At 44.4% G+C, this 27,909-nt stretch overlaps 1 long non-coding RNA gene across 1 annotated transcript; it reads left to right on the top strand.

Annotated features, from left to right (window-relative positions):
- The first annotated feature begins 253 nt into the window (after positions 1-253).
- Positions 254-3,271, top strand: LOC146821929 (uncharacterized). Its single transcript, XR_014962788.1, has 3 exons — positions 254-332; positions 1,788-1,898; positions 2,889-3,271. It is a non-coding gene; the product is annotated as an uncharacterized LOC146821929 (long non-coding RNA).
- The last annotated feature ends 24,638 nt before the right edge of the window (positions 3,272-27,909 follow it).

The following is a 27,909-nucleotide window of genomic DNA, read 5'->3' as shown; positions in this document are numbered from 1 at the left end:
ACTTGTAACTTAGTTTTCTGGAATCAGAATGGAAGAATGGATTACTGTTGATAAATAGTAACTTAAGTAGTCGAACTGCGAATCCCCCGATATTACATGTTGACCAGATGAGATCGGTCAATGTAGTTATTGCAATTGTTTACATAAGTGTTTTTTGACCGTTGTTGAAAAATATTGTATTTGCTTAAGTTGACACCATCCATCAATGTTTGTCTCTTTCTTATATCTTTCCTGTTCATCAGCACCCAGGGGCAGACGGGCAGGGACTGGGCAGTCGGCGGGACAGGAACACCACGAGGAGGACACCGCTGAGGGCTCCTCTGCTGGCCCCAGTAAGTCTTCTTGTTTTTAATAATATTTCTTATTCCATAACTTTTACTGCCCCATTTCTCCCGAACTATAGTGTGTTTCCAAATGCTATTTTTTTACCACCAATTATCCTTCGATCTGTACGGTTTCAAAAAGCTTATCCCTGCCTCCGCTATGATGACTGAGTACTACTACATACTATCAGTCTGTCTGTCTGTACTGTAGTAGCTAGTCTTGCCCAGTTGGCCAGTGCCACTCTTTGTGAAAGGTTGTAATATAAAACTCATATTCACCAGTAGCTCATACAATCCGTTGGGTCGTTGTCTTGTACTACTTTTTACTCTTGTTGATGTTTAGGCTTTGAAAATTCACAGCAACAGCCCTACCAGATTTCTTAATATTTTGATATGATACCCTATAGGACATACAACTGTTGTAGGGATCTTGCACATACATTTGCACCAGAAAATAGGATGTTGGTGATGGTAGGTTGGACCTTCCTTGCACACCTCAATCAGAAATTCCGCACCCACCACAATTCCACTGCTTGACTATAGTACTGTCTTGTCATACCTATTAGGTCTCGGAACCCTCCCCCCAAGATAACCAACAAGTAGACAACCCAGAACATTAACACACCCAACCTCTGTCGTGGAAGCAATTCACATGCACACCCTTACTTTAATTTGCTCAATCGTGTAAGTTAGTCCACTCCACACCAAATACCACAAAGTCTATGTAAGTTTAAAATTTTTATTTCGATTTGAGAAGGTCTGTACACTGTTTTCTTAGCAGCACCAACCGGCAAATCAATAACATTAAAACAATATACATTGTTACACTTATACAGTTGGGAATTAAATCATGATAACTGAAGTGGTGGAAGGCAGCACCACCATCCCATAGCAATTTAGTTTATATACATTTATAAATGAAGATGTGAGTGAAGGGACCCCTCACCTCAGAAGAACCTAGTACTGGTAGTACTAGTTGGTGCATCGTTCAGAAGCTCTGGTTCGTAGAAGCGAATCTTGCGTCTGTAATGCGAAAAAAGAAATGGTGTGCGTTAGTATATTGCAACTTGCAAGCATTTCTCAGCCGTGCCAAAAAGTGTAGCATCTATGGATAAGCAATATGGACTAACAGTAACAGTAGTACACCAGTTCTTCCTAAAAAAGTGGCTTGTTAATGTTTGTTGACCGCCTGTACGCAGCGCGTAGACTAGACAGTAGCAGTGTGAGGCAGGTCATGTGGGCTCAAAGGTGTCTTAAGAAGCTGCAAGGTAAAGGTAACGTCACATGTGCATGGCTAGGGCTAATCAAGCAAATGCTACAATGATCATATAACTTAGTGTCTACTCTACTACTACCTGATTTGTACTAGTGATTTATGTTAGTATTAACTCATTTTTCAACCTTGCTACTGATCAATAGGGGGGAGGTGTATATGTTGCCTAATAAATGTGTAATGTTTTCTAGGCGCACTACCGACCACCATTGCTGGGGCCAGCGAAGGCGACGCAGAGGGCGAGGATGCGGCAGTTGCAGATAGCAACGGAGGGGGAGTGGCAGCACCAGTGGCAGGCGGTGGTAAGTTAGATTCATAATCTTTAACTATTGTTGAACTTGACAGCACACTCACTGCAAAGGTGTACTGTATGTATATGTATACTGTAAAGTTGTGAATTAGGGCCCCATTAGGATGGTGGGCGTATTGCCCCCGCCGGGCTGGCTGGAATTCACTGCCGTCACAGCAGGGGCAAACCTCCCGCCATCCCTGTAGAAAATATTCAGACATGTCTAGGCGGAAAAGGGTTCAATATGGCGGTGGTGTCTCTCTCACCACACCGGCAGCCATATAATCTGCATTTTGGAATGCCTTTGCGTGGCGGCATTACCGTCCGCCACGGAAAGGCATGCACACATTGCAGAGTATGCTTGGGGGCCCCCATGGAGGGTACCTACCGATGCTATGGTACCCCCCCGACTTTCAAAGCAAAACGTGACAGGCTCCGTGCGAGGCCCGTCATGTTGTGCTTGGAAAAGCAGCACAACATTTTAGCATTGCTTTCAGCAAAGCCAACCAGAATTTAAATTTAAAATAACAGGGTGCGCCCGCCACTGTGCCGGGCGCATCATCCTAATTAATTGTCCCCACGGGACCCCCACCCTTTTTTAGCAGTCGGATGGCGGGCGGACAAAGTCCGCCCGCTATCCGATGTCGTAAGTAAGTATGAGTTCTTGGGGACGTTTGAAGAGTGAACTAGAAGACTAGAATTCCCTTTAATTGGTATAGGACTAGGAGCCAGAGTATTGAGTAACCAATGGCCTCATCTATCTGATTTCAACTCCGCTTTGAAAGTTTTATGGAGAAGAGCACCTGGTGCACTGTTCAACTAAAAAGTGTAAGACAGGTGGAAGGAAGAAGGACGGGCGACATTTAAAATGTTATGTACTACTGTGCTTTATTTTATAGTGCTACTCTACCATTCCACTATGTGTGTAAATAATTACCTTGTCCTACTGTTTTATTAAGACTATATTTTACAATTGTCTTGTTTTTTTCTTTTTGATACACAGCTACTCCGAAAATCAACCGGAAGGAGTTGGCCGCCAAGGCACGGCGCCGGAAGCTGGAGGCAATCCAGCATGAATACCGGCGGCTGGTGGTCCTAGCCGAGGAGGAGGAGGAGACTGCAGCAGCAATTCAAGCCTCCTCCAGTGCCCCGGGCCCCAGCCACCGCCCTCCAGCGGTACGGCGCCACCGTCTGGCGGCTGCCCGCCGCCACCGTGCCATCTCCGGTGCCCCCCCCACTGTGGCTGCAACTGCCGCGGCCTTAGACGCCGCGTCGCCCATTTAGAGGACCAGATTCGTGTCCTCCTCCAGTCCCGCCCCACCAGTTAGTCCCTGTCACTGCCCCTTTTTTAATTCCTGTTCGTTCTTCACTCGTTTGGGCGTTCTCTATTTCTATGGACAGTCGTTGGGGTTAGGGAGGTGGGTGGGTTAGCTTTTGTGGGTTTAGTTTATTTGTTAGGGTCAATTAAATATATTTTTCTATGTTACATGCAATGTTGTTAATGTTTTGTAGGTGGGGTAACTGTTTTACATCACACTGTTTCTTTGCTGGTGCATGGCCGCCCATAGCGTGTGTTTGATTTCAATAATTTGCTGACTGTATAAGACACAAACAGATAGATGCGACACACCTCACTCATTGACTGGTCCTACTATGCATTCTTTGGAGTGGTGTTTGAAACTGACATCATTGACAACATGTCCATTATTGATTCTGCCTCCCCCAAACTTCTCTCTTACCGGTGCTTGATGTTTATGTCCAACTGTGGCACAGCACTGGCTGCATGGTGAAGATGGTTTCCTTTTTCATACATGCCATGATTGGGGTGGTGGTGGTAGTATAGTAGTAGTAGTATACACTGGCAGGGTGGCAGCATTTCCAAAAAAAGAAAAGGAGATAGTCAATCGCCTTTGAGAGACTGTTAGAGGAGTAGTTGAATGAAGTACATCACAGAATTTACCGAGCAACAATTATATGCTCAAATATTTGACAAAAAAACTGAATGCTGGTTATTATGAGGATAGCCTACTAGACAGAGTTACAAACTATAGTTTTGTCGACTTGGCTATGCCTACAGTCTAACAGTTAGTGCTGTATATGAGGAATGACAACAAACAAATCCAATCAATGCCGGCAATTCATGCTGAGGTATATGTTCCTTTGTTAAATAAAATAACCTGTGAAATATCCTACTCATGGGTGGGCAAGCAGAAGAAGATCATCGCTCTGCATTGAAATTGAAGTAGTGTTGCTTTCACCACATCCGCCCCAGCAAGTGTGTGATTAAGTATTGGTGTACATTTAATTTAGTTACACCTCGACAATAAGTCACACAGCCCGGGGGAAGAGGGTTAGGGTCCGTTGATTGGATGGGAAGGGGGATTTTGGGAAAGGTTTGACATAGAAAAACAGTATGCATACATAGACAAACAAACGACAATCATTGAAGACTACCATACCATATCCATTCCATATGTTAAGGTATAAAAAAGGAAATACATGCATGATGAGACCCGGATTACATACACTTCTATTTCTTGTTCTGTTCCGGCCTTAATACTTTAACAGATAGCAAATAGAAATGTTAAATATTGGTAGTGAAGAATCGTAAACACAGAGCAAACGTAATGATGATTGATAATAACAACTCCAAGAACACACTGTTGTAAAGAATGTATACAAGATATTAATCAAATTATTTAAAAGAAGTGAAAAGTGGATACTGTTACTGTCTTATCCTGGTCAAAAATGTGGACTGGTTTTTTGCATCTCGGCATTCCTCTTGCTCCTCTCGTCCATCAATCTTGGGTGTGTCGCCTCACCACTCGCCACTGCCCGGCTGGAATAAAAAGGTGATTGATTGGTAAGGTAATTAATATGCATTGTAATGTTTTACAAAGTTTTGGACAAGGCCCGGCCTGTAATTTTAGATTGAAAACCAAAGGGGATATTCAGAAAGAAAGTGAAAACCAATGCACAAGTGATTGTGTAGTGCAACAAGAACACTTTCCGAGGTGGCATGTATGCATATGCATCATCTCTACTGTAGTCTGTTTCCAGCATAGACCTTCAACAGTAACAGGAGAGATCAGGCCCACAGTGCTTACCATTAGCACATCCTACGTTAACACTTTAGAGTCCTTTTTTTTTTTCTCTCAAAGAGTTGGACAAACGCAAAGCACATTATCCATTCCAGACATAGCATTTTACAGTTAAAGTTAGTAAAATCAATGCACTGCAGTCATCCCACCGCTACACTCTATTCAACTTCTACACAGACATTTGGGTGTGCTGTGGTTGTGGTTCACGTGTTTACCTTTAGGCTTTTCCGTTTTATGCCACTCATGAAACATCCTCCTGACTTCATCATCAGCTCTGATACTTCTACTGACTGAAGATCGGCCTGCAGTACAAGTGTAATTTTTATAACACAACAAGAGTAGAAATATAAATATTACTGACTTGAGTCATTCTTTATTGTGTACAGAAAGATAGATTAACACTAGTACACTTTGACATCACTTTGTGCACAACAAACAACGCAAACACAAAGACCAATAGCTCAGAGTCAGGTGTCCAATGCATGCCATTAATTATCATCATTTATTACCTGTTACTTCTCATCTTAAGTTAATGGGCCGTCTCTTTCGCCATCATCATGACGGACGGTGCTGTTAAGTCACAGTCATTTGCATTGCGCAGATTGAGTGAGTCCCCTTCCTGTATTGAATTAAAAGCAATGTATCACCAAGATGCAGGAGAAGTACACATTTCTTGTTTGCCAGAAGAGGAAAATTAGTAATTACTAGTGTGTTCTGTAGAAAGTTGATTAGTGGCAGTGCACAATTACATCAATTCATGCGCAACACACCACAAAATCTACATCATTCAGTCTGCTATTCTGCGGCCAATGCATGGCATCAATCATTACCTGTTGCATCTCATCTCGTTAACGCTGCAGGCCGTCTCTTTCGCCATCATCATGATGGACGGTGCTGTTAAGTCACAGTCATTTGCATTGCGCAGATTGAGTGAGTCCCCTTCCTGTATTGAATTAAAAGCAATGTATCACCAAGATGCAGGAGAGAAGTACACATTTCTTGTTTGCCAGAAGGGGAAAATTAGTAATTACTAGTGTGTTCTGTAGAAAGTTGATTAGTGGCAGTGCACAATTACATCAATTCATGCGCAACACACCACAAAATCTACATCATTCAGTCTGCTATTCTGCGGCCAATGCATGGCATCAATCATTACCTGTTGCATCTCATCTCGTTAACGCTGCAGGCCGTCTCTTTCGCCATCATCATGATGGACGGTGCTGTTAAGTCACAGTCATTTGCATTGCGCAGATTGAGTGAGTCCCCTTCCTGTATTGAATTAAAAGCAATGTATCACCAAGATGCAGGAGAAGTACACATTTCTTGTTTGCCAGAAGAGGAAAATTACTAGTGTGTTCTGTAGAAAGTTGATTAGTGGCAGTGCACAATTACATCAATTCATGCGCAACACACCACAAAATCTACATCATTCAGTCTGCTATTCTGCGGCCAATGCATGGCATCAATCATTACCTGTTGCATCTCATCTCGTTAACGCTGCAGGCCGTCTCTTTCGCCATCATCATGATGGACGGTGCTGTTAAGTCACAGTCATTTGCATTGCGCAGATTGAGTGAGTCCCCTTCCTGTATTGAATTAAAAGCAATGTATCACCAAGATGCAGGAGAAGTACACATTTCTTGTTTGCCAGAAGAGGAAAATTAGTGTGTTCTGTAGAATGTTGATTAGTGGCAGTGCACAATTACATCAATTCATTCATGCGCAACACACACAACAAAATCTACATCACTCAGTCTGCTTTTCTGCGGACAATGCATGGCATCAATCATTACCTGTTGCATCTTATTTTCAGTTTGAGGAAATATGAATTTTTATGGTCAATTGTGTCCCCTATCTTAGACCCCAACGGCTCCATGTACATGCTACAAGTACATGTATGTTCCCTCCAGTTCCAGCTATGAAGACGCAAATACATGTGTGTCCAACGTCAACATGTTCTCTTTCTGCTCCGCCATGAATGGGTCGAATATTCCATTCCTAAGTATGATTGGCCACCGACTTTATATGCTTCACTTTTCACGTTTTACAGTTCAGGCGAGCAGGCCCTGAATTCTGCCATCAAGCCTTTTCCTACTTCTGCCTCTGAAATGCTCCAGCTTGGACCTGCATCTGTATCCATGAACTTTGTCCTACTCCCTGCGCGGCTAACGGTGCCTGACGCGGCCTGTTGCCTGCCAAAAACTGTATTCAGCCTTCAAGTTATCTGCTCCGCTCCTCATCCAATGCATTCCTGTCTAGTAGTTTAGGTAAACATCCTTCCAGCTACCGAGCAAAGAGCTTGGCCTCGCTGTCTTTATGCAAGTAATTCATAGCCCCTGTTACCATGGAAGATTCCTGCCCCCTCGCATCTCATGTAGACACATAGACGCTTGTACATGCACTAACAGTCAGTATAGAATAGATTCCGTCCGAGAGACCTTTTCTTTTGGATAAAACAGTTCCTTAAACAAAGATATTAGATACGATTTGGGATTAGGTTGACCTGACCCCCCCAGACTTTTGTCTCCACATGTAGAGCTAAATGTCAATTCCCCTTCACCCTCTAGTTGCACGTCAATCACACGTCATGCGGCTGCGCGCGCATCTCTGCCAAACATTTCTGCTGACACTGCAGGATTCTCTTATGGATCCACCCACTTGTGACATCATTTTAAATGACGTTTCTAGTATACGCCTGTTATTACGCCCATTTTCATTACGTATGTGTATTCTTATCTGTATTATCAGCTGTTACGCCTCCTGCATCTGTCTTAATGCAATGCTTTTCATATATATATTGTTACTTGTCAATAATGTATTGCCTATCCCTTCCTGAACCCTCGTGGTGATGGAATAAGATTGCCTGGTTCGAACTATGATTCCTTTGTAAGGAATAAAGCCCTTTTCAGAACCTCTAATACCACGGATTCTGCCTCTTATTTTGACTGAGTTATTCTTACTAGACTTTACCGCATAAAAATAGTACAGGTAATTTAAATATTTACCACATAAATTGGCGCCCGAACAGGGACACTTTCTCATCTCACACGCCGGAGGTACGTTGCAGGCCCGGTCCCCTGCCACAGCTGAACGGACAAAAACGCGTACCCGCAGTATTTCCTGTATCTCCCTCCGGCCAAGCAGGGGTGACTGAGGCTGCGATCAACACCCAGACGAGGCGGTGAGAAGTGCGAAGTATCCCGACCAGAGCCTAGCTGAGAGAGCAAGATCCGAGGTATACAGAGGCCCACCAGGTTCCGAAGTTTCCGAGTCGAGTCGAGTCCAGTCCGGTCCAGTTCAGTTCAGTTCCGAGGCCTTCCGTTCCGTGCTACCCGGTGAGTACCATTGCTGGGGAGGCAGTTAGACGTGCACATTGGTTTGTGCCGGTCCTGACGGGTTTGGGTACACAAATCCGGTCTGCACTGTTTTAGCAGTGTATCTGTACTGTTTAGCAGTATATCCAGTATGTTCATGTATATAATCTAGTATTATCTAGTATTAGTATTATGTCAGTAGTTAGTTTTCTCTTAATTATCATTGTTCGTTAAATGTTAAATGTTAAATGTTTTACTGTGTTTAAAAAATTGTGGTATGAATGAGTGTTCATTATTGTGTTTTTCGTATTAATTGTGTTCAAGTCCAGTTTGAGTAAGAATCAAGTAGCAAGGTTTAAAGATGCCGTTCTTTTCAAAATTAAGACAGATCAAAACTAGAAAAGGAGTACTCGAAGAAGCTGTTCCCATTCCACCTAGGGATACTCCAGGGTATTTTATGTACCATAAGCATGGCCTAGATGCCGTATTATATCTTGATTTATGGGTGGACTACACCAAGGATTTAGCAGAGAGTCAGAGATGGCCCGCAGCTGGGACATGGGATGCAGATTGCATCATGAGAGTAGAAGAAGAATTATGGAAAAAGAAAGCCAGACAGTCACAGAAAGATGCCATTGAACTATGGCGTAAAGAATCGCATAGGCGCACAGAGAAAGCGCTCAGACTGGAAGAGAAAAGTAGGGAGAACTTAAATAAAGCCCGAGAAAATATGTTAATTGAGGAAGGTACCCGAGTAAAAACAGAACAAGTAGACAGACAACGAAACACTCTTATGAATGGTATGTATCCTCTTTTGGCCGAAGGTTTACCTAAGGCCACCCCGGAAATACCGAAAGATTTGCCACCCCCTTTACTCCCGATTAAAGCACATCCCAAGACCGCAAAAGATATTTTCCTTTCCTCCTATTTAGACGATGTAGCTCCCGAATATGTTAATGTTCCACCACACACACCACCTGTCGATGGTGCTCAACGCCGAGATCATCCGCCCCCAACTCCGCAACCACAAACTCCTCCGCACAATCCAACTTTTCCTGCATCCACAGTTTCTACCTTACATCCCACAAACCCTTTTATGCCTAGCACCTCAGAAGGTGCGACAGGAGGTGCGGCAGCAATTTTCGCCACACCACCATTACGAAGCAAATCGTCTCTTAGAGATTTAGCAAACCAACGTACACCACAAATAGCAACGTCCGACATGTTTAAGGAACATCTTGTAGATTGTAGATATGATCCAGTGCCCGGTAAAAATGACAGAATGCTGCTATCATCACTACGTATACGACGAGCTTCAACGTATTTAACGACATTACCAGGAATGATTAAACATTTAGACAATATATATCGCTTTGTCCAAACAGGGCAAGGCCCTGAAAGTATTGACGAAGCCATGGAATACCAGAAAGTGGATGTACAGAGACTACTGTTACGCTTCTTCATAAACTGCTTGATCAGAGACAGAGATAGGTCCGAGGTAGATCAGGATGAAATGCAAGTCCTTACCAGATGGGGTCAGAATATATCAGAGGGAAAACACGATAAACAGACATGTATAGTAGCTATGTGCCAAAAGATCCGCAAGGAAGTAGAACGAACACATAAAGCCAGATCGGAGGCAGACAAAACTGAATCAGAGGGAGAGGAGGAGGAAGAATCAGAAATGCCCACAGGACAATTAGAAACGATTGCTTATGTAGGTAGGGGAAGACCTTGTAACAATACCAGATACTTTAATGACCCGATACGTCCGATACGTCCAGAATGTAACAGACATTTTCAAGCCCCTATGCTAAATGCGAAGTCCCCTGAACACTTATTCCAGGCTGCTGATAAATTACTCCGAGACCGAAGGGGGTATCATATGCTCGACTCTATGGATGAACAAGAATTAGCCAGGTCAGCAGTACAATGGGCTGACAGTTCTGAAAAATACAGTGATGATGCGTTAGCACACACGTTTTTGAATCTTACCCCAGACGAACAGCGTTTAGCTGGTATATACATGATACAACACCTCGTTATATTGTATAGAAGCCAACGTTCCGATCCTGGTCCCCTACCTGATATATTGATAGAATTACTCACGAATAAATGGAGAGGTTCAGGTACTGATTTAATTAAAGAAATTCTAGAATATCGACACCAGTACATTGTCTTCGTATGCCCAGAACATGTTTCAGTTCCCCCCAAGTTGGAAAGAAAAACAGAATCCCTTACGCGAAGTACACCCAATCAGAGGTGAAGACAATACTTTTAAACGCGTGTTTGTGTACACGCCCATAACAAAAATTGAATTATTAGAAATGAAGAAAGTAGTACCTAGCCATGACAAAGACCCAGCAGGTTTCCACTGTGAGATAAAAGACATGTTACTCATGGGAGAGTATACTTATCCGGACATTATGAAAATATTAAAAGTTTTATTGCCTGCCGGTATTTACGAGAAACTCAAAGAAAAGGAATGGGAGGTGGGAGACCAAAAGATAGAGTGGACAGCATTAGAAAACGAAGAAAAAGCCCGAGCTGCAGGTTCAGGGCTTGGGGAAAAGACTACAGCATTACCAGGATTATTAGTGCAGGTACTACCACGTTTATTAACTACGAAAAAGGAAGACTGGGGTGCAATTTCCGCCTGTAAACAGAAACAAGAGGAAGACACTAGTGATTTCTATTCCCGATTTGAAAAATGTTTTGGTATTAATAGTGGCATAAAAGCAAGTAGTGAGTCGTATCCACATCTGTTTGTGACAAAATTAGTTGAGAATTCCCTGCCCCAAGTTAAGAGTAGAGTATTAAAATTCGAGAGTACTTGGCAAGGTAACACACCGTCACAGATGTTACAAATGTTACAATATCATCACAATAGAATTAGAGAAGAACAAGAACATGAACAAAGACGTATGAAAGACACGAAAATGAAAATGCTTGTTGCTCAGTCAGTCCCAGCTGACGGTCATAAAAAGGGTACAACACAGTCCAATGATTCAGTAGGTCCTGTTAGAGGGACATGCAACTATTGTAAACAGCCAGGCCATTATATACACGATTGCGCAGTTCTAAAACATAATATCTCTACGGGTATAACGAAAGAGAGACCACGTCCGCCTAGACAGGATCAGATCCAACAACAAGTACCTCAGAATATACAGCCTATGCCAGTTCCACAACAGACCGCACCACAACCACAACAACAACCACAACAACAGCCACAGCCTATTGCTGCAACACAAAACACGACACAACAGATGTACCAGTATGCACAAAATGACTATCCAGAGTACCAGCGCTACACATGAAATAGCCTAGAGAGGGAAGTTGGCCTACCCCTTATTGAGGTTCCCGTAGATCAAGAAGGTCCTTACGTACAGAGTCAAGTATTAGGGAAAGACAGAAAGTTTCTACTCGATACAGGGGCAAGCAGAACCACTATCCGTCACAGCGAAGTCCCAGGGGTACCCCTCTCAGGCTTACAAAATATTTCCCTTGGTTTTTCAGGAAAGCCCACTATTAATGAAGTATCGCAACCGCTTGCATTAACGGTCGGTCCATTAACACGGACTACAGATCTATTGCTCACAAAATCATGCCCAGAAAACTTGTTAGGTATGAAAACATTGAAAGCTCTAGGAGCTGTAATATGTTGTTCTCCGGAAGGAGTACGACTATTTTTGCGTGACTTTAAAGGTCACTATGTGTCTAGAGACATGGATCATCGGTTACAGAATCTACCTGCACATTTATGGGCACAAGGCCCCACTGATGTAGGTTGTATGCACATTACACCATATCGAGTCACACTCAAAACAGGAGTAGTATTACCACGAATACGACAATACAAGTTACCGCCGGATGCTGTTGTGGCTTTACTGCAAATCATTGACGAGCTCATTGCACAAGGAGTGGTTGTAGAAACGGACTCCAATATATGTAATTCCCCGATAATTCCGATTCTTAAACGAACTGATCCAAAAGCACCACCAGTATATCGATTAGTTATTGATCTGCGAAAATTAAATAAATGCATTGTACCACAATACCCCGTGGTCCCAGATATCTCTTCATTGCTAACAGCCATAGATTCAGAAGCAACGTTCTTTACTGTAATTGATCTCAAGAACGCTTTCTTTAGCGTCCCAATCGATATGGAAAGCCAATATTTGTTCGGATTCAGTTTAAATGGACGAAGTTTTAAATTCGCACGCGCACCTCAAGGATTCACAGAAAGCCCCAGCATCTATAGCCAAGCACTGAAAAGAGAACTTGACAGTATCCACATGCCAGCTACCACTGCCTTGCTTCAATACGTCGATGATCTGCTGATCACCGCCCGAAGCGAACCTGAATGTGAAAAAGCATCACTGACGGTTTTACATTTCCTAGCCGAAAAGGGGCACAAGGTGTCCCCTTCAAAGCTGCAATTCTGTGTCCAGCAAGTTGTGTACCTTGGGCACTTGCTGTCCAAGGGGGGAAGACAGCTTACACCCGACCGTATCCAGTTAATTGTTAACATGCCGACACCCAAGACACAAAAGGAGGTACGGGCATTCATAGGCCTCACTTCGTACTGTAGGCAGTGGATCCCTCAATATGCATTTCTAGCAAAACCACTCATTCAGTTGACAACACAGGAGGCAGCGACATCAACTGTCCTCCCTTGGACTCAGGAACATACGCAAGCTTTTGAAAGCTTAAAGAAAGCTTTATGTCAAGCACCTGTTTTAGCAACACCATGTTACAGCAAACGTTTTACACTTTTTGTTACAGAACGTGAAGGTACTGCTTTGTCAGTACTCACGCAGGAACAAGCAGGATCACACAAGCCATGTGCTTATTTTTCCAGTACATTAGATCCCGTAGCTCAGGCTCTTCCTGCGTGCCTGAAATCAGTCGCAGCAACAGCTTTAGCAATCAGACAAAGCGATGCCATAGTGTTAGGACATCAATTGACAGTACAAGTACCACACGCAGTAGAGGTTCTCTTGAACCGGACCCAAACACAACACTTGACCATAGCAAGACTGACGGGTTATGAATTGACATTGTTCCAGCCACACATAGAAATCAGACGTTGTAGTACATTAAATCCTGCCACACTTTTGCCAGTAAACGGAACAGACCCATTGGCACATGATTGTATTGAAGTCATTACTATTACGACGAAACCCAGACAAGACTTGACAGATATTCCATTATCAGATCCAGACCTGACATTGTATGTAGATGGTTCATGCATGAGAACAAGTACAGGAGAGTTAGTGGCCGCTTATGCAGTCACAACAGACACTGAAGTTATTGAAACAAATTGTATAGATACCTTGTCAGCTCAAGCAGCAGAACTCATCGCTTTGACACAAGCCTGTATTCAAGCTAAAAATAAGAAAGTCAACATATACACAGATTCACGTTATGCATTCGGAGTCGTCCATGACTTCGGCGTGCTTTGGCGAGAGAGAGGTTATTTAACTTCTCACGGTGCCCACATCCAGCACGGTCCCCTTATTCAAGCTCTGTTAGATGCAATACATCTGCCGACTGCAATATCGATTATGAAGTGTAAAGCCCATACAAAAGTGACTGACATTATTTCTCAGGGTAACGACCTAGCGGACAGAACAGCTAAACAGACTGCTCAGAATCAGACTCATACAACTGACACGACAAAGACAATAGTTCCGACACCAACACGCTGCATGACAGTTAAGGATCCCGCCCTTGATGTAATTGACATACAGACACATGCTACACCAGAAGAAATAAAGAGATGGACTGAATTAGGAGGGATCCAAACGGATCAAGGATGGATGACAAAGGGAAAATCTATATGGTTTCTCCCCGACTCAATGGTTCAAGTCATCATTAACACAATACATAGTCCAGCGCACCTAGGAGAGAAAGCTATGCTAGACAGTATTCAACACATTTGGTTCAATAAACACTTGCGAGCAGCAGCTAAACAGAAAGTACGTACCTGCATGATTTGTTGTCAGTTCAATCCAGGAAAAGGCGTACCTGTAGACCAGGGTGGATTTCAACCCCCCGATCACCCTTTTGAAGTCCTCCAGATGGATTATATCCAGATGGAACGATGTCGAGGATTCAAATATGTCCTCGTAGTTGTATGTGCTCTTTCCCGGTGGACAGAGGCGTATCCCGTCTCAGATTACACTGCCCCGACTACTGCCAAACAGTTAGTTCGAGAATTCTTCCCACGGTATGGTTTGCCCCGTGTCGTGTACTCAGATAATGGCCAACCGTTCTCATCCGAGCTAATGAAACATGTTTCACTTTTGTTAGGCTATCAATGGAAATTCCACTGTGTCCGACATCCCGAGGCAGCAGGTCTCGTGGAGCGGCATAATCAAACTTTGAAAATTAGACTGTCCAAAGTATGTAGAGAAAAAGGTGTCGACTGGATAGTAGCTTTACCAGTTGCGCTCTTTTACATGAGAATGGTAGCACACTCTCGAACAGGGCTATCCCCGTATGAGGTGATCTTCGGTAGACCACCAAATATGTGGGGGACGCCTATACCCCGTAAAATAACTGATGTTGATTGTAATATGCTGACAGATTACCTGGCTTCCTTGATGTCTGCACTACAATCTTGTCGTTCACAGGTAGCTGCAGCTTTTCCCGATAACACTGAGGTGAAGCCCCATGACGTGGTTCCGGGAGATCTTGTACTGATAAGGAACTTCGACAGAAGGAACCCGCTGGAGCCTCGCTGGCAGTCGCCTAAACTCGTCTTATTGACCACAAGGACAGCTGTGAAGATTGAGGGACGTAAAGGGTGGTTGCACTCGAGCCATATCAAAAAATTTCATGGACTATCATCCGACTTGAATTATCAGCCCTGCATTCCCTCACAGACTGACTCAAAACTCCCCCTGGTTGACAAGACAGAAAAGGAAAACTATAAACTGAAACTAAGGTCTAGCAAGTCAGACAATTTGATTGTTTAAGTCCTCTCCAAGGTGAATCGGTTGAATTTGTCTCTGACATGTATCCTCTAGACCGAAATAGAGAGAGAAATAGACAGAAACAGCTCAAGAAATATGCGTACTGTAAATCACTTCGTAGTCACTGCATAGTGACATTGTTACTTATGTTTTTTCTAAGTCTTCTGATTATCATTGCCAGTATATTATTACACATGTATTACCCTATTTCCAAGCGTGCTTTCAATGTTACTGCCGAACATTCTTTTAGCGAATTACCCCCGCATGAGTTGTCCTATAGATTTGCGCTGCGCAACAACACATTCATTAGTATGTTACATCATTCTCATCAGACCAGCAATGCTACAAATTGTTGGATATGTGGCCGACTCCCTCCCTATCAGAAATACAAGGGAGTTCTGCCTCTCTTTCCGTATCCATTCACCCACAATGGCTCCTGTGGAGCATGGTTCAGTTTGATTAATTCCCTAGATTCAAATTCAGTAGTTTATCAAGACAACTGGGTTTGGGGAAACCTGAACCTAGTTTTACTTAAAGTCTGCTACCCTAACAAGGAGGGACTTCCCAAAAGAACAGAAACTGATCTAGAAAATGAAGTATATAGATTAGGTAACTTTACACTTAATCTCATGATCCTGAATGTTGAATCTGAAGCTACACCAATCTTGCCCGCTATGTCAGTATTTCCAGTTAGAGGCGAATTATGTGTAAGAAAGAATGGTTCAATTCACATGGGCCATAGTAAATGTACCACTGTAATAGAATTCAGTGATAAAGGCAAATCTACGTTTAGAGCTTCTCGTCACTCCTACTTCATCTGTGGTCACACCGCATACATACGTCTACCCCTAGATTGGGAGGGTACCTGTTACATTGCATTCCTTCTGCCACCTGTTTTCCTAGCCCCGCCTGATTACCATAGGAATACCCATTTAGTACACAATAGACAGCAGAGAGATCTCCCGATTGTCGACTACACCGAAACAGCATGGGAGCAATACACAGATTTCAATAAAGGTTTCTTTCCCTACATAGGTACAGTCACTAATAGCAAGTTGATACGTAGATTAACTAGAACCCTTGAAGCAGTAGTGAATGAAACTACTTCCGCCTTAGGTAACTTAACAGAGGAGCAGTCTGCGATGCGGATTGTTGTTCTTCAAAATCGTCTTGTCCTTGACGTCATCCTGGCCGATAGGGGCGGAGCTTGTAGGGTCATCGGATCAAGTTGCTGTGTTTTCATACCAGAAAACGCGCCGTCAGTATATAAAGCCATAACTCGACTTCATAAGATCGTAAGCCAGATACACCAGAATCCAGGCACCTGGACTTGGTCCGGTTGGTTCTGGAGCGTGTTGTCAGCCTGGGGATGGAGGATCCTATCCTTCCTAGGTATTGGCTTTCTCATTCTATTCAGTTGCTGCTTGTGTCTACAATGTGGGCCAGCGATTTGTGGTCTGTGTGCCACATCGTGTATCCCGCCTTCGAATTTTCATTCAAGATCCTGGAAGAAGAAAGAAGAACAAATGATGCTATATGAACAGATTGATGGATTGATGAAGATGGATATTTCATAAGGGTCCGTAGGGGACAAGGAGGGAATGAGGAAATATGAATTTTTATGGTCAATTGTGTCCCCTATCTTAGACCCCAACAGCTCCATGTACATGCTACAAGTACATGTATGTTCCCTCCAGTTCCAGCTATGAAGACGCAAATACATGTGTGTCCAACGTCAACATGTTCTCTTTCTGCTCCGCCATGAATGGGTCGAATATTCCATTCCTAAGTATGATTGGCCACCGACTTTATATGCTTCACTTTTCACGTTTTACAGTTCAGGCGAGCAGGCCCTGAATTCTGCCATCAAGCCTTTTCCTACTTCTGCCTCTGAAATGCTCCAGCTTGGACCTGCATCTGTATCCATGAACTTTGTCCTACTCCCTGCACGGCTAACGGTGCCTGACGCGGCCTGTTGCCTGCCAAAAACTGTATTCAGCCTTCAAGTTATCTGCTCCGCTCCTCATCCAATGCATTCCTGTCTAGTAGTTTAGGTAAACATCCTTCCAGCTACCGAGCAAAGAGCTTGGCCTCGCTGTCTTTATGCAAGTAATTCATAGCCCCTGTTACCATGGAAGATTCCTGCCCCCTCGCATCTCATGTAGACACATAGACGCTTGTACATGCACTAACAGTCAGTATAGAATAGATTCCGTCCGAGAGACCTTTTCTTTTGGATAAAACAGTTCCTTAAACAAAGATATTAGATACGATTTGGGATTAGGTTGACCTGACCCCCCCAGACTTTTGTCTCCACATGTAGAGCTAAATGTCAATTCCCCTTCACCCTCTAGTTGCACGTCAATCACACGTCATGCGGCTGCGCGCGCATCTCTGCCAAACATTTCTGCTGACACTGCAGGATTCTCTTATGGATCCACCCACTTGTGACATCATTTTAAATGACGTTTCTAGTATACGCCTGTTATTACGCCCATTTTCATTACGTATGTGTATTCTTATCTGTATTATCAGCTGTTACGCCTCCTGCATCTGTCTTAATGCAATGCTTTTCATATATATATTGTTACTTGTCAATAATGTATTGCCTATCCCTTCCTGAACCCTCGTGGTGATGGAATAAGATTGCCTGGTTCGAACTATGATTCCTTTGTAAGGAATAAAGCCCTTTTCAGAACCTCTAATACCACGGATTCTGCCTCTTATTTTGACTGAGTTATTCTTACTAGACTTTACCGCATAAAAATAGTACAGGTAATTTAAATATTTACCACAAGTTAATGGCCAGTCTCTCTCGGCTCTGAAGGAGGATAGCTATAGAAGTCATCAGATTCATGGTCCACTTGTTTTGGAAGGACGAGGAAAGTTTGAATTTGTTGTTACCATCATCCAATCATCATTCATGAGGGAAATGGAATTGACCAGGAGATGCAGTATGATCGAGCCGAGGAGCTGGATTCTGAGGACTGTAGTGTCAAATGGCAGACACCTGAAACTTGTATCTTAAATTAGAAGATTAGAAGACGGTGATAATGCATTGGTTGCGATTCACAAGTTTATAACCGGAACAACAGACACAAACAAAGGGGGAAAAAAGGGAGGAAGACAGTAAGTGCGAGCCTAATTGTCAGGGAAGTATAGCTCGTCCTCAAACTCTGGGGGATCTTCCAGTAGTAGGTAATCATCTGACACAATACTTCCGTCACCTGAGCCGCTGTCCTCATCTTCCTCTGTTGATTCATGCATTGTGTAATTCGGTGGTATGAAGTGCTGATTCATTTTGATCATTGTTAACCTCTCCACGTTTTTGGGAGATAGACTGGTCCTTCTCAAGGTTACAATGGAACCTGCAGCACTGAAAACACGTTCGGAAGAGACACTTGCGACAGGGCAAGCCAGATAGCTTATCGCCAGCCTGCTGAGCTGTGGCCATTCAGACCTTTTCCTATGCCAATACTGCACTGGGTTTTGATCAACGTACACCTCTGTTGGGTCGTCCAGATAGGCCTGGACCATCCACTCAATGTTCAGGGTTGCAGCTGGTAAGCTTTTGTGCTGTTTTTTCTGTGCATCAGCACTGTGCTTAAGGCCCATCTTTACATACCAATCTGATAATGATTGTACTCGGCCGAATGATCCAGTTATTGTTTTTGTAGTCGATGGTGATGGTGAGTGTTGCGATTGTGAGCCAACCGCACTGCCCTCAGCCGACGAAGTTGCACTTGATTCTGCATGGCCTGCTTCAGTATCAGTACTTGTTGTGGGTTGATGTGGCGGGCTTTTAATTAGCAGCCCTTCGTTTTCAAACTTGATGGCTGCTTCAGCTATACAACTTTTGTAGCGGGCAACATCAGTGTCGGAAAAAGAACGGAATAGTCCTAATTTTGCACGTGGATCCAGAATTGTGGCACAAATGTAATGTTCTTGTGACAAAATTTTATTTTGTATCCTTACATTTTCTGATAAGCGCCTGGATAAGCTCTCCACCAAGTCATGGGCTTGCCTTCTGTCCTCTACACCTTTGTAGGATTCAGACACATTATTCAGCTCATGCTCTAGCATTTGCAACAATGGGATAGCTTGGCCCATTGTACAGTCCTCCTTGCTGACTTCACGTGTGAAGACCTCAAAAGGAGACAGCATCTCAGTGAGGCATTGAATTAGGGTCCATTGCTCCCTCTGAAGGGTCATGCCTTTAACACTAGCATCACTGCTTCTGTACCAGACATAATCATTGAGTGACCTGTGCTGTTCGTACAGACGATCAAGCATGTAATACGTTGAGTTCCAACGTGTTGCCACCTCCTGGATGAGTGCCTTGACTGGCATCCTACGGTCACGTTGGATGATCCTCAGCTGCTTCCGAGCTTTAAAAGAATGGCTGAAATGAGTGCATATTCTTCGGCAGATGGACAGTAAATTGCTTACTATGGGTTCTTTTTTCAGAAAGTCTTGCACTATAATGTTTATGCAGTGTGCCAAACACGGAACCCTGAAATAGGAACCAAGTTCCATGGCCTTAAGTACATTACTGCCATTGTCTGTGGCAACAAAACCAATACCAAGCCCTCTGGGCTGCAGCCATTCCAAAACCTTGGTGCGAAACTCTTCTAAAATGTTTTCAGCCGTATGAGATTTCTCCATGGCGAACATGGCTACAGTTGCATGTTTCCGAGTACCTTCAAAAATCGCAGCTGTGTCAACAACACCTCGTGCAGATAGTTGATCTTTAACCCCCACAAAAGAGATCCAGTGTGCAGTGATACACATGTAATCTGTGGCTTGGCAACTGGTCCACATGTCTGTTGTCAGGTGGATATTGTGCACAGCACTCTTCTGCAAAGCTTGTCCAACCAATTCCAGCACATCATGATGTAGTGCCGGAACAGCAATTCTTGCGAAATAGGACCGGCTTGGAACTTTCCATTTCGGGCAGATGGCAGACACAAATTCAAGGAAACCCACCCCTTCCACAAATGAAAAAGGAAGAAGGTCCAGCGCTAACATTTTAGCCAGCTTCGCATTGTACAATCGTGCCGTTGGGTGGTTGCGTTGGAACTGCCCCTCCAACCTAAACATGCTGTCAATGGTAGGCTGGCTTACTTTCCTTAGTGGTGCCATTAACCCACTAAGGCTCAACGACACAGATTGTCTCATTGAGGTACTCGCCGGTCGCCTTGGTGTCTCACCCACACTCTGAGTATGGCTCTTACTGCGGTGCCACTCTGATGTTACTGAGGAGGATGTGGGCGTTACCACTGCAGTGACTGCACTACTGGAGACAAGGCTAGAAATGCCTCCCTGTTCTTCACCTGCCACCACAATAATATCGCTCCCTGATTCCTGACCAACTTCAAAGGGTTTAGTTTTCCTACTTTCTTTTAACTTAAGTAGGTGATCCTCCCACACAATAGTGTGGTGTATTCTGAGATGACTTGCTTGTCCTCCGGTACCATAGTTTGTACCAAGCTTACCACGCCGAACACCTTGCCGACAAATTGCGCATATAGCAACGTTCTCCTCCTTGGCGCTAACAGAAAAGAAGTCCCAAACTGGGGAGGAGAACTTTCTGGCACTGCTGGATGTGCCACTTTCAACACCAGATGAACTTGAGGGGGTGCTTGAAAATATGTGACCCTGTCCACCTACACTGTGACTTTTACTACCACTTCCTACTGAGGTGGTTGAGCTGGATGTAGGTCCCTGCCGGGCCTTGGAAAATATGGCAGCTGGAGGTAGTGGTGGTGTAACCTGTGTTGGTGAGATCCGTGCTACATCCCGCTCAGTAGCAGCCTTTCTGGATAGGGTTAGAATGTCGGTCTCCAATCCCTTTGGGGCGGGAGTAATGTGCGTGATGACTGGCTCGTCTTCATCAACATCATCACCCCCCTCTTCTACATCTACCTCCATAACTCTAAGTTTTTCTGGGACCTTCCTTTTCAGAAGCAATGTCTTGTGGCGTACTTCACTCTCAGACCGAGCTGGTGGGACCCAAGTGTCATCACGATCATCAGAAGCGGGGCTTGAAGAAGAAGATGATGGACTAAGCCTCCTTTTCCTTGCTGGTGGTCTGGAAGACAATAGATGTTCTGAAACAGTGGTTTGACTTCGCTCCGCTTTGTCTGCAGGAAGCTCGATTTCCTGAAATGCCCCTACGTCAGGAGCAACAACTACTATGGTGGGCTGTTGTGGCGGCTGCTGCTGTTCTGGTTGCGGCGGCTGCTGCTGTTCTGGTTGCGGCGGCTGCTGCTGCTGTTCTGGTTGCGGCGGCTGCTGCTGCTGCTGTTCTGGTTGCGGTGGCTGCTGCTGCTGTTCTGGTTGCGGCGGCTGCTGCTGCTGTTCTGGTTGCGGCGGCTGCTGCTGCTGTTCTGGTTGCGGCGGCTGCTGCTGCTGTTCTTGTTGCGGCGGCTGCTGCTGCTGTTCTTGTTGCGGCGGCTGCTGCTGCTGTTCTTGTTGCGGCGGCTGCTGCTGCTGTTCTTGTTGCGGCGGCTGCACACTGATCTGCTGAGTTTGCGCCTGCGTTGAACTTGATTGTGTACTACTTTGCGGTAATGACATTTCTTCAACATCGCTGCCCGTTAGTAGACTGGCTACCTCTGCGACAGTAAAGCCCTTGGGCCTAGGTTGGTGGGGTTGCTGGACCGCTGTGCTGCTCCCAGCTTGGTTCCCGGACAACGCTTTGGTGCCAAAAAAAACCTTGGCCGGCACACCACCAGTCGTGGTTAATGGCACTTCCTTTTTCTGTTCCTTCTTCTCACCAGCAACTTTCTTGGTACTGGACCTGGTACCTTTCTTTGGGGCCATCTTATTCCGACGTCAGGCAGGAGGCAGATGCACAACAAGTTCTGGTCACACGTGGGCGTGATGCGCAGCAGGACTTCTGTCTGGCTGGCAGTACAACGGGTAGCCAGGTGATGCCGATGACACCTCCTACTCTGTCTTTTGTGCACCTAAAAGCAAAGAAGACAGGAGAAGAACATCAGTGAAATGTTGCATTTGTTTTTGTGGTTCAGTTACTTAGTACTGTACTAGTGCAAACAAAAGATAGTCTAGCCATTTATGAATTTTTTTTAACTAGAGCTATGTTATACTACTAGTACTGTGTACAGCCACACTACACTCTCAGGAAGGTGATGTCTAAAAATTCAACAGATCACATAGAAAACACTTGATCAATAAAGCTGTGGCTACCTGCTCTGGTAGCAGTGGATGAAAGCAGGCCTGCTGGCAGACAAGGCCAGGCAAGCTTGCAGGCCTAGGCCTCAAAATGGCCACCAGCCACATGGCGAGCCCCAACAACATCAGCAAGGCCACCCCAAAAAACACACTTCCCCAACTCAATCCAATGCCATCCATGCCCTAAATGATGTCTAAATTCAACAGAGCACACAGAAAACAGTAGATTACTAAAGCTGTGGCTACCTGCTCTGGTAGCAGTGGATGAAAGCAGGCCTGCTGGCAGACAAGGCCAGGCAAGCTTGCAGGCCTAGGCCTCAAAATGGCCACCAGCCACATGGCCAGGCCCAACAACATCAGCAAGGCCACCCCAAAAAACACACTTCCCCAACTCAATCCAATGCCATCCATGCCCAAAATGATGTCTAAATTCAACAGAGCACACAGAAAACAGTAGATTACTAAAGCTGTGGCTACCTGCTCTGGTAGCAGTGGATGAAAGCAGGCCTGTTGGCAGACAAGGCCAGGCAAGCTTGCAGGCCTAAGCCTCAAAATGGCCACCAGCCACATGGCGAGCCCCAACAACATCAGCAAGGCCACCCCAAAAAACACACTTCCCCAACTCAATCCAATGCCATCCATGCCCTAAATGATGTCTAAATTCAACAGAGCACACAGAAAACAGTAGATTACTAAAGCTGTGGCTACCTGCTCTGGTAGCAGTGGATGAAAGCAGGCCTGCTGGCAGACAAGGCCAGGCAAGCTTGCAGGCCTAGGCCTCAAAATGGCCACCAGCCACATGGCCAGGCCCAACAACATCAGCAAGGCCACCCCAAAAAACACACTTCCCCAACTCAATCCAATACCATCCATGCCCAAAATGATGTCTAAATTCAACAGAGCACACAGAAAACAGTAGATTACTAAAGCTGTGGCTACCTGCTCTGGTAGCAGTGGATGAAAGCAGGCCTGTTGGCAGACAAGGCCAGGCAAGCTTGCAGGCCTAGGCCTCAAAATGGCCACCAGCCACATGGCGAGCCCCAACAACATCAGCAAGGCCACCCCAAAAAACACACTTCCCCAACTCAATCCAATGCCATCCATGCCCTAAATGATGTCTAAATTCAACAGAGCACACAGAAAACAGTAGATTACTAAAGCTGTGGCTACCTGCTCTGGTAGCAGTGGATGAAAGCAGGCCTGCTGGCAGACAAGGCCAGGCAAGCTTGCAGGCCTAGGCCTCAAAATGGCCACCAGCCACATGGCCAGGCCCAACAACATCAGCAAGGCCACCCCAAAAAACACACTTCCCAACTCAATCCAATGCCATCCATGCCCTAAATGTGATTGAAAATGAAATATATTCAAAAAACAAAAGGAACAGTTGCTTCATCATGCACACACACACCCATGAGGCCATGCCCATGGCTAGCTCGGGCCTACTACTACAACCCACAAAATTAAAATAAATTAAAAAAAAAAAAAAAGGAATGATGATAATTAATTATCAAAAATAAATTGTAGTTACACAACAACTGCAATGCCCACAATCAAACACAACAACCACTTACTTGTAAAATATCCTATTCCAAAAATCCTGAAATCCAATTGCAATGATGCAGCAGACAAAAAGAGTGATCTTTCCAGCTCCAAATCCAAAGGCAGAATGAGCAGGAGATGGACAAAGCACTGGGAGGAGCCTGCTGGACAGGAACAGGAAGTTGGAGAATCTGTGTCACTTCCTCCCTCTCTCCACCTTGTAAAAAAAAAATGACTCCTTGCACAAAAAAGGAAAGCCAAATGTGAATGTAAGGAGTTCTTTTCATGCAAAATCAGTATTTGCAGATGGTTTCATGCTGCTAGAGCCGATATTCCTCTCCAAATTGTAAATTTTACGTTGTTGAGTTCTCCAGCTTCACATTACCGGCGTGTCGAAAACGATATGATCGCGTCTTTGTCCCTGTCGCGTTGGATATGACGTGTTCGCGGTCTCTTTCTCCTGTTCGCGTTCGATTTCATGTGCCCGCGTCCTCATTCTCTGGCTCGCGATGTAGAATGACATGTTCGAGATCTCAATCTTCTCATACTCGCGCGGTGCATGATCGCGAGAAGAAAGACGTGATCGCGCGACAAATGACGTGATCGCGTGAAAAATGACTTGAATGCGGCCGCGAACTCTCGCGAGACAGCGCAAAATGGCTACCAAAATCCAACATCTCGTGGAGAACGCGACCGGGTCAAGAAAACTTGTCGGAGAACGCAGGGATTCAGGTAAGGCGATCGTGCGCGCGCGAGAATGTATTGTTTTACAGCGCGAGCAAGAAAAAAATTATCGCTAAGCTGCGGAATGCGGAAATTTTGACATTTTCGCGCTTTCCGCGGAACGCGAGAATGCCAAAATATCGCAATTTCCGCGAACGGAACGGAATTTTGGCCCAGGCCTAGTGTCCACCACAATCCATACTGAAGTTCATCTCCAGTCTTGCGGGCAGGCCTACGAAGCAGCACACCCTAGATCAACAGTGATCCAGTCGTTGTGACTCTGTCACTGAGGTCACATGAACCTTGAGCAGGTTAGGGCGATGCGAACGGTGTGACCTCACTGGGTACCTATTTCGGGTGGGTGCGTAGTGTTTGCAAGTATATTATGGTTTGAAAAAAACTTGCTGCCTCCTTCCTGGCCTCCAGCAATTTTCAGAAACAATTAAAATGTCATGATAACTTTGGTGATTAATGTTCTTCCTAGAGAGAGATGGAGTTTTGTGTAGTGGAAGGGTTGACTCCTGGAAAGGTAGCACAAAGGGTTAATGTGCCTGCTGCAAAGAACATGTACCATGCAGATCACAAAGTGCACTGCTTTAATGGGGGGACCATGATGAATGGTCATTTAATGTCAGCTGTAGATGATAGATCCCTGAACAGTGTCATGTATGTGCATGTTTGCATTGTGCTGAGGGGATTACCAGGTAATTATTCACGCAGCTCTCTGATGATTGTCACATGAGGTAAAATACTGCAATAAATGGCAGACACTCTGAAAACAAGAGCAAACATTATGTTACATGAGGCAATGGTGGTAATTGTGCATGTATCAAAAGCAAACAAAATACAAGAGTTAGCAAACAATACGTTACAAGAGGAAAAGTGACATGTGTGCAAGTTACAAAAAAGTGCAATAAATGGCAGACACTCAAAACACAGGAACACACTGGGAATGCACTTCTACGGGCATGGAGAACAGAATTTCCTATAATGTAAAGACTTCCTTCAGACAATAGAGAGGGTGTGAATTAAGTTTGGAAGTGTTTTTGCAGGAGGAGAACTTTGAGGTCAGTTTTGAAGGACTGGGAAGAGGGAGGGGGTGGTCCGGAGCTGAGGCTGAGTTCCAGATTCTCGCCGCGTTGCTTGTAAAGGATCGGGCCATCGATCTTTCCTTCTTGAAAGTGGGAGGTTCAAGTAATAAATTTTGCGCAGTACGTGATGGTCTAGAGCATTATATGCATATGTGACAATAACGTTTTTTTCTCCTTTTTATTCTAGTCTAAAGGTTTTGATTCCTGTTTCCGGTTTCGACAGTGGTTGTTCTGCAGTTTTGTGTAGTTGCATTGTTTTGGTAAGAATTTTTTTGTTGTTGTATTTACTCCAAATGAGTAATATTGTAATGTCTGAATGAATTTTTTTGTAAGTGATGTCATAATGGCGGCATATTTAGTTAGTGGTTTGAGCATGAAATTCTTTGCGATGTGTTTTGCATAGTCTTATGTGTAATTGCTTTTCTCTTTCTTTTTTAGTGGGATATTGTTGATCCATACTGTGTCTGTACAGAGTAGGTGGTGGTGAGTAGTTTAGCTGCCTCTGGCAAGTGAGTGGTATTGTTTTGGAGTATATATGAGTTTTTGATAAAGGTGCTTTTTGTTTATTACTTATTTTACAAAGTGTTTGTTGTTGTTGACTTGTTTGACAAGTTACCTTTATTAGTAAGCAATATGGCTAGCCGTAGAATGACTGCTCAACAGGTGGTTGGTATGCATCTTGAATCTTCCTCTGAGCATGATTATGAGACTGACAGTGCGTCTGAGGGAGAGGAGGGAGGGGAAGATTCTGGCAGTGAGTTTTCTCTCAACATGGAATCATCTGATGATGAAGGTACTCTCAGTGCAGATGAAGGTGCTCTTGGTGTGGATGAAGCAACTCTCAGTGCGGATGAAGTGCCTGTCTTAGAGGAGGAAACTGCTGTGCCGATGGTGCAAGAGGCATCTGGATTGCAGTCTGAGGCTGCTAGGCTTCCTACTGGAAGTGCTGGACTTTGGGTTGATCCAAACATGGTGCAACCGGTGTTGCCTGCCTTAAGCGGTGATGCAGGGTGTACAGTGGATTGTGAACACTTTTTGCCTATACAGTTTTTTCAGTTGTTTATGGATGATGTATTTTTGGGTGAGATTGTTGAGCAGACAAATTTGTATGCTGAACAGTTTTTGAGGGACAACAGTGACAAACTTAGGCCCCAGTCTAGAGCTACCTGGTGGACACCCACATATCTGGAAGAGATTAAGAAGTTTTTGGGTTTGACTTTATTGATGGGTGTGGTAAGGAAGCCAACCTTGGCTTCATATTGGTCTACTAGCCCTTGTTGGCAACTGCCATATTTCCTGCAGTTATGACTCGTAATCGGTATTTACTTTTGCTACGTATGCTGCATTTTGTTGATAATTCTATGGCGTTGCCACAAGATCACCCTGACTGTGACCGTCTTTTTAAGATTCGGCTCGTTCTTGATCACTTTGTAGATCGATTTTCTGAGATCTATACTCCAGGGAAAGAAATATCTATTGATGAGTCTTTGGTCTTGTTCAAGGGCCGTTTAGTTTTTAGGCAGTACATCCCTAGCAAGAGGGCACGCTATGGAATTAAGCTGTATATGTTGTCTGAGAGTAGGACAGGATATGTTTTTAATTTTCGTGTGTACACTGGTAGAGATTCTACTATTGACCCCCCAGGTTGTCCGTCCACTTTTGGAGTTTCAGAGAAAATTGTGTGGGATCTTGCTAGAAGACTGTTTAACAGAGGCAACCATTTGTACGTTGATAACGTCTATACTGCTGTGCAATTATTTAAGGAATTGTATAAAGTGGACACTTTTGCATGTGGCACAATCCACTCTAACCGTAAAGGTTATCCGAAAGAGCTTGTTTGCAAAAAACTTCAGAGGGGGCAGTGCAGTTCCTTGCGTAGTGATGAACTACTAGCTGTAAAATTTGTGGACAGGAGGGATGTGTACATGCTGACTACCATCCATGATGAGAGTACTTCACCTGTGGCTGTTTGGGGTCAGGTTGCTTAAGTGCGCAAACCTGTGTGCATTCTAGACTACAATAAGCACATGGGTGGTGTTGACAGAGTAGATCAGAGGTTGGAACCTTACTCTGCTA

The sequence above is a fragment of the Triturus cristatus genome, chromosome 6 (genome assembly GCF_964204655.1).
Source record: "Triturus cristatus chromosome 6, aTriCri1.1, whole genome shotgun sequence".
NCBI lineage: Eukaryota > Metazoa > Chordata > Amphibia > Caudata > Salamandridae > Triturus > Triturus cristatus.
This window is presented reverse-complemented; position numbering and strand designations above follow the sequence as displayed.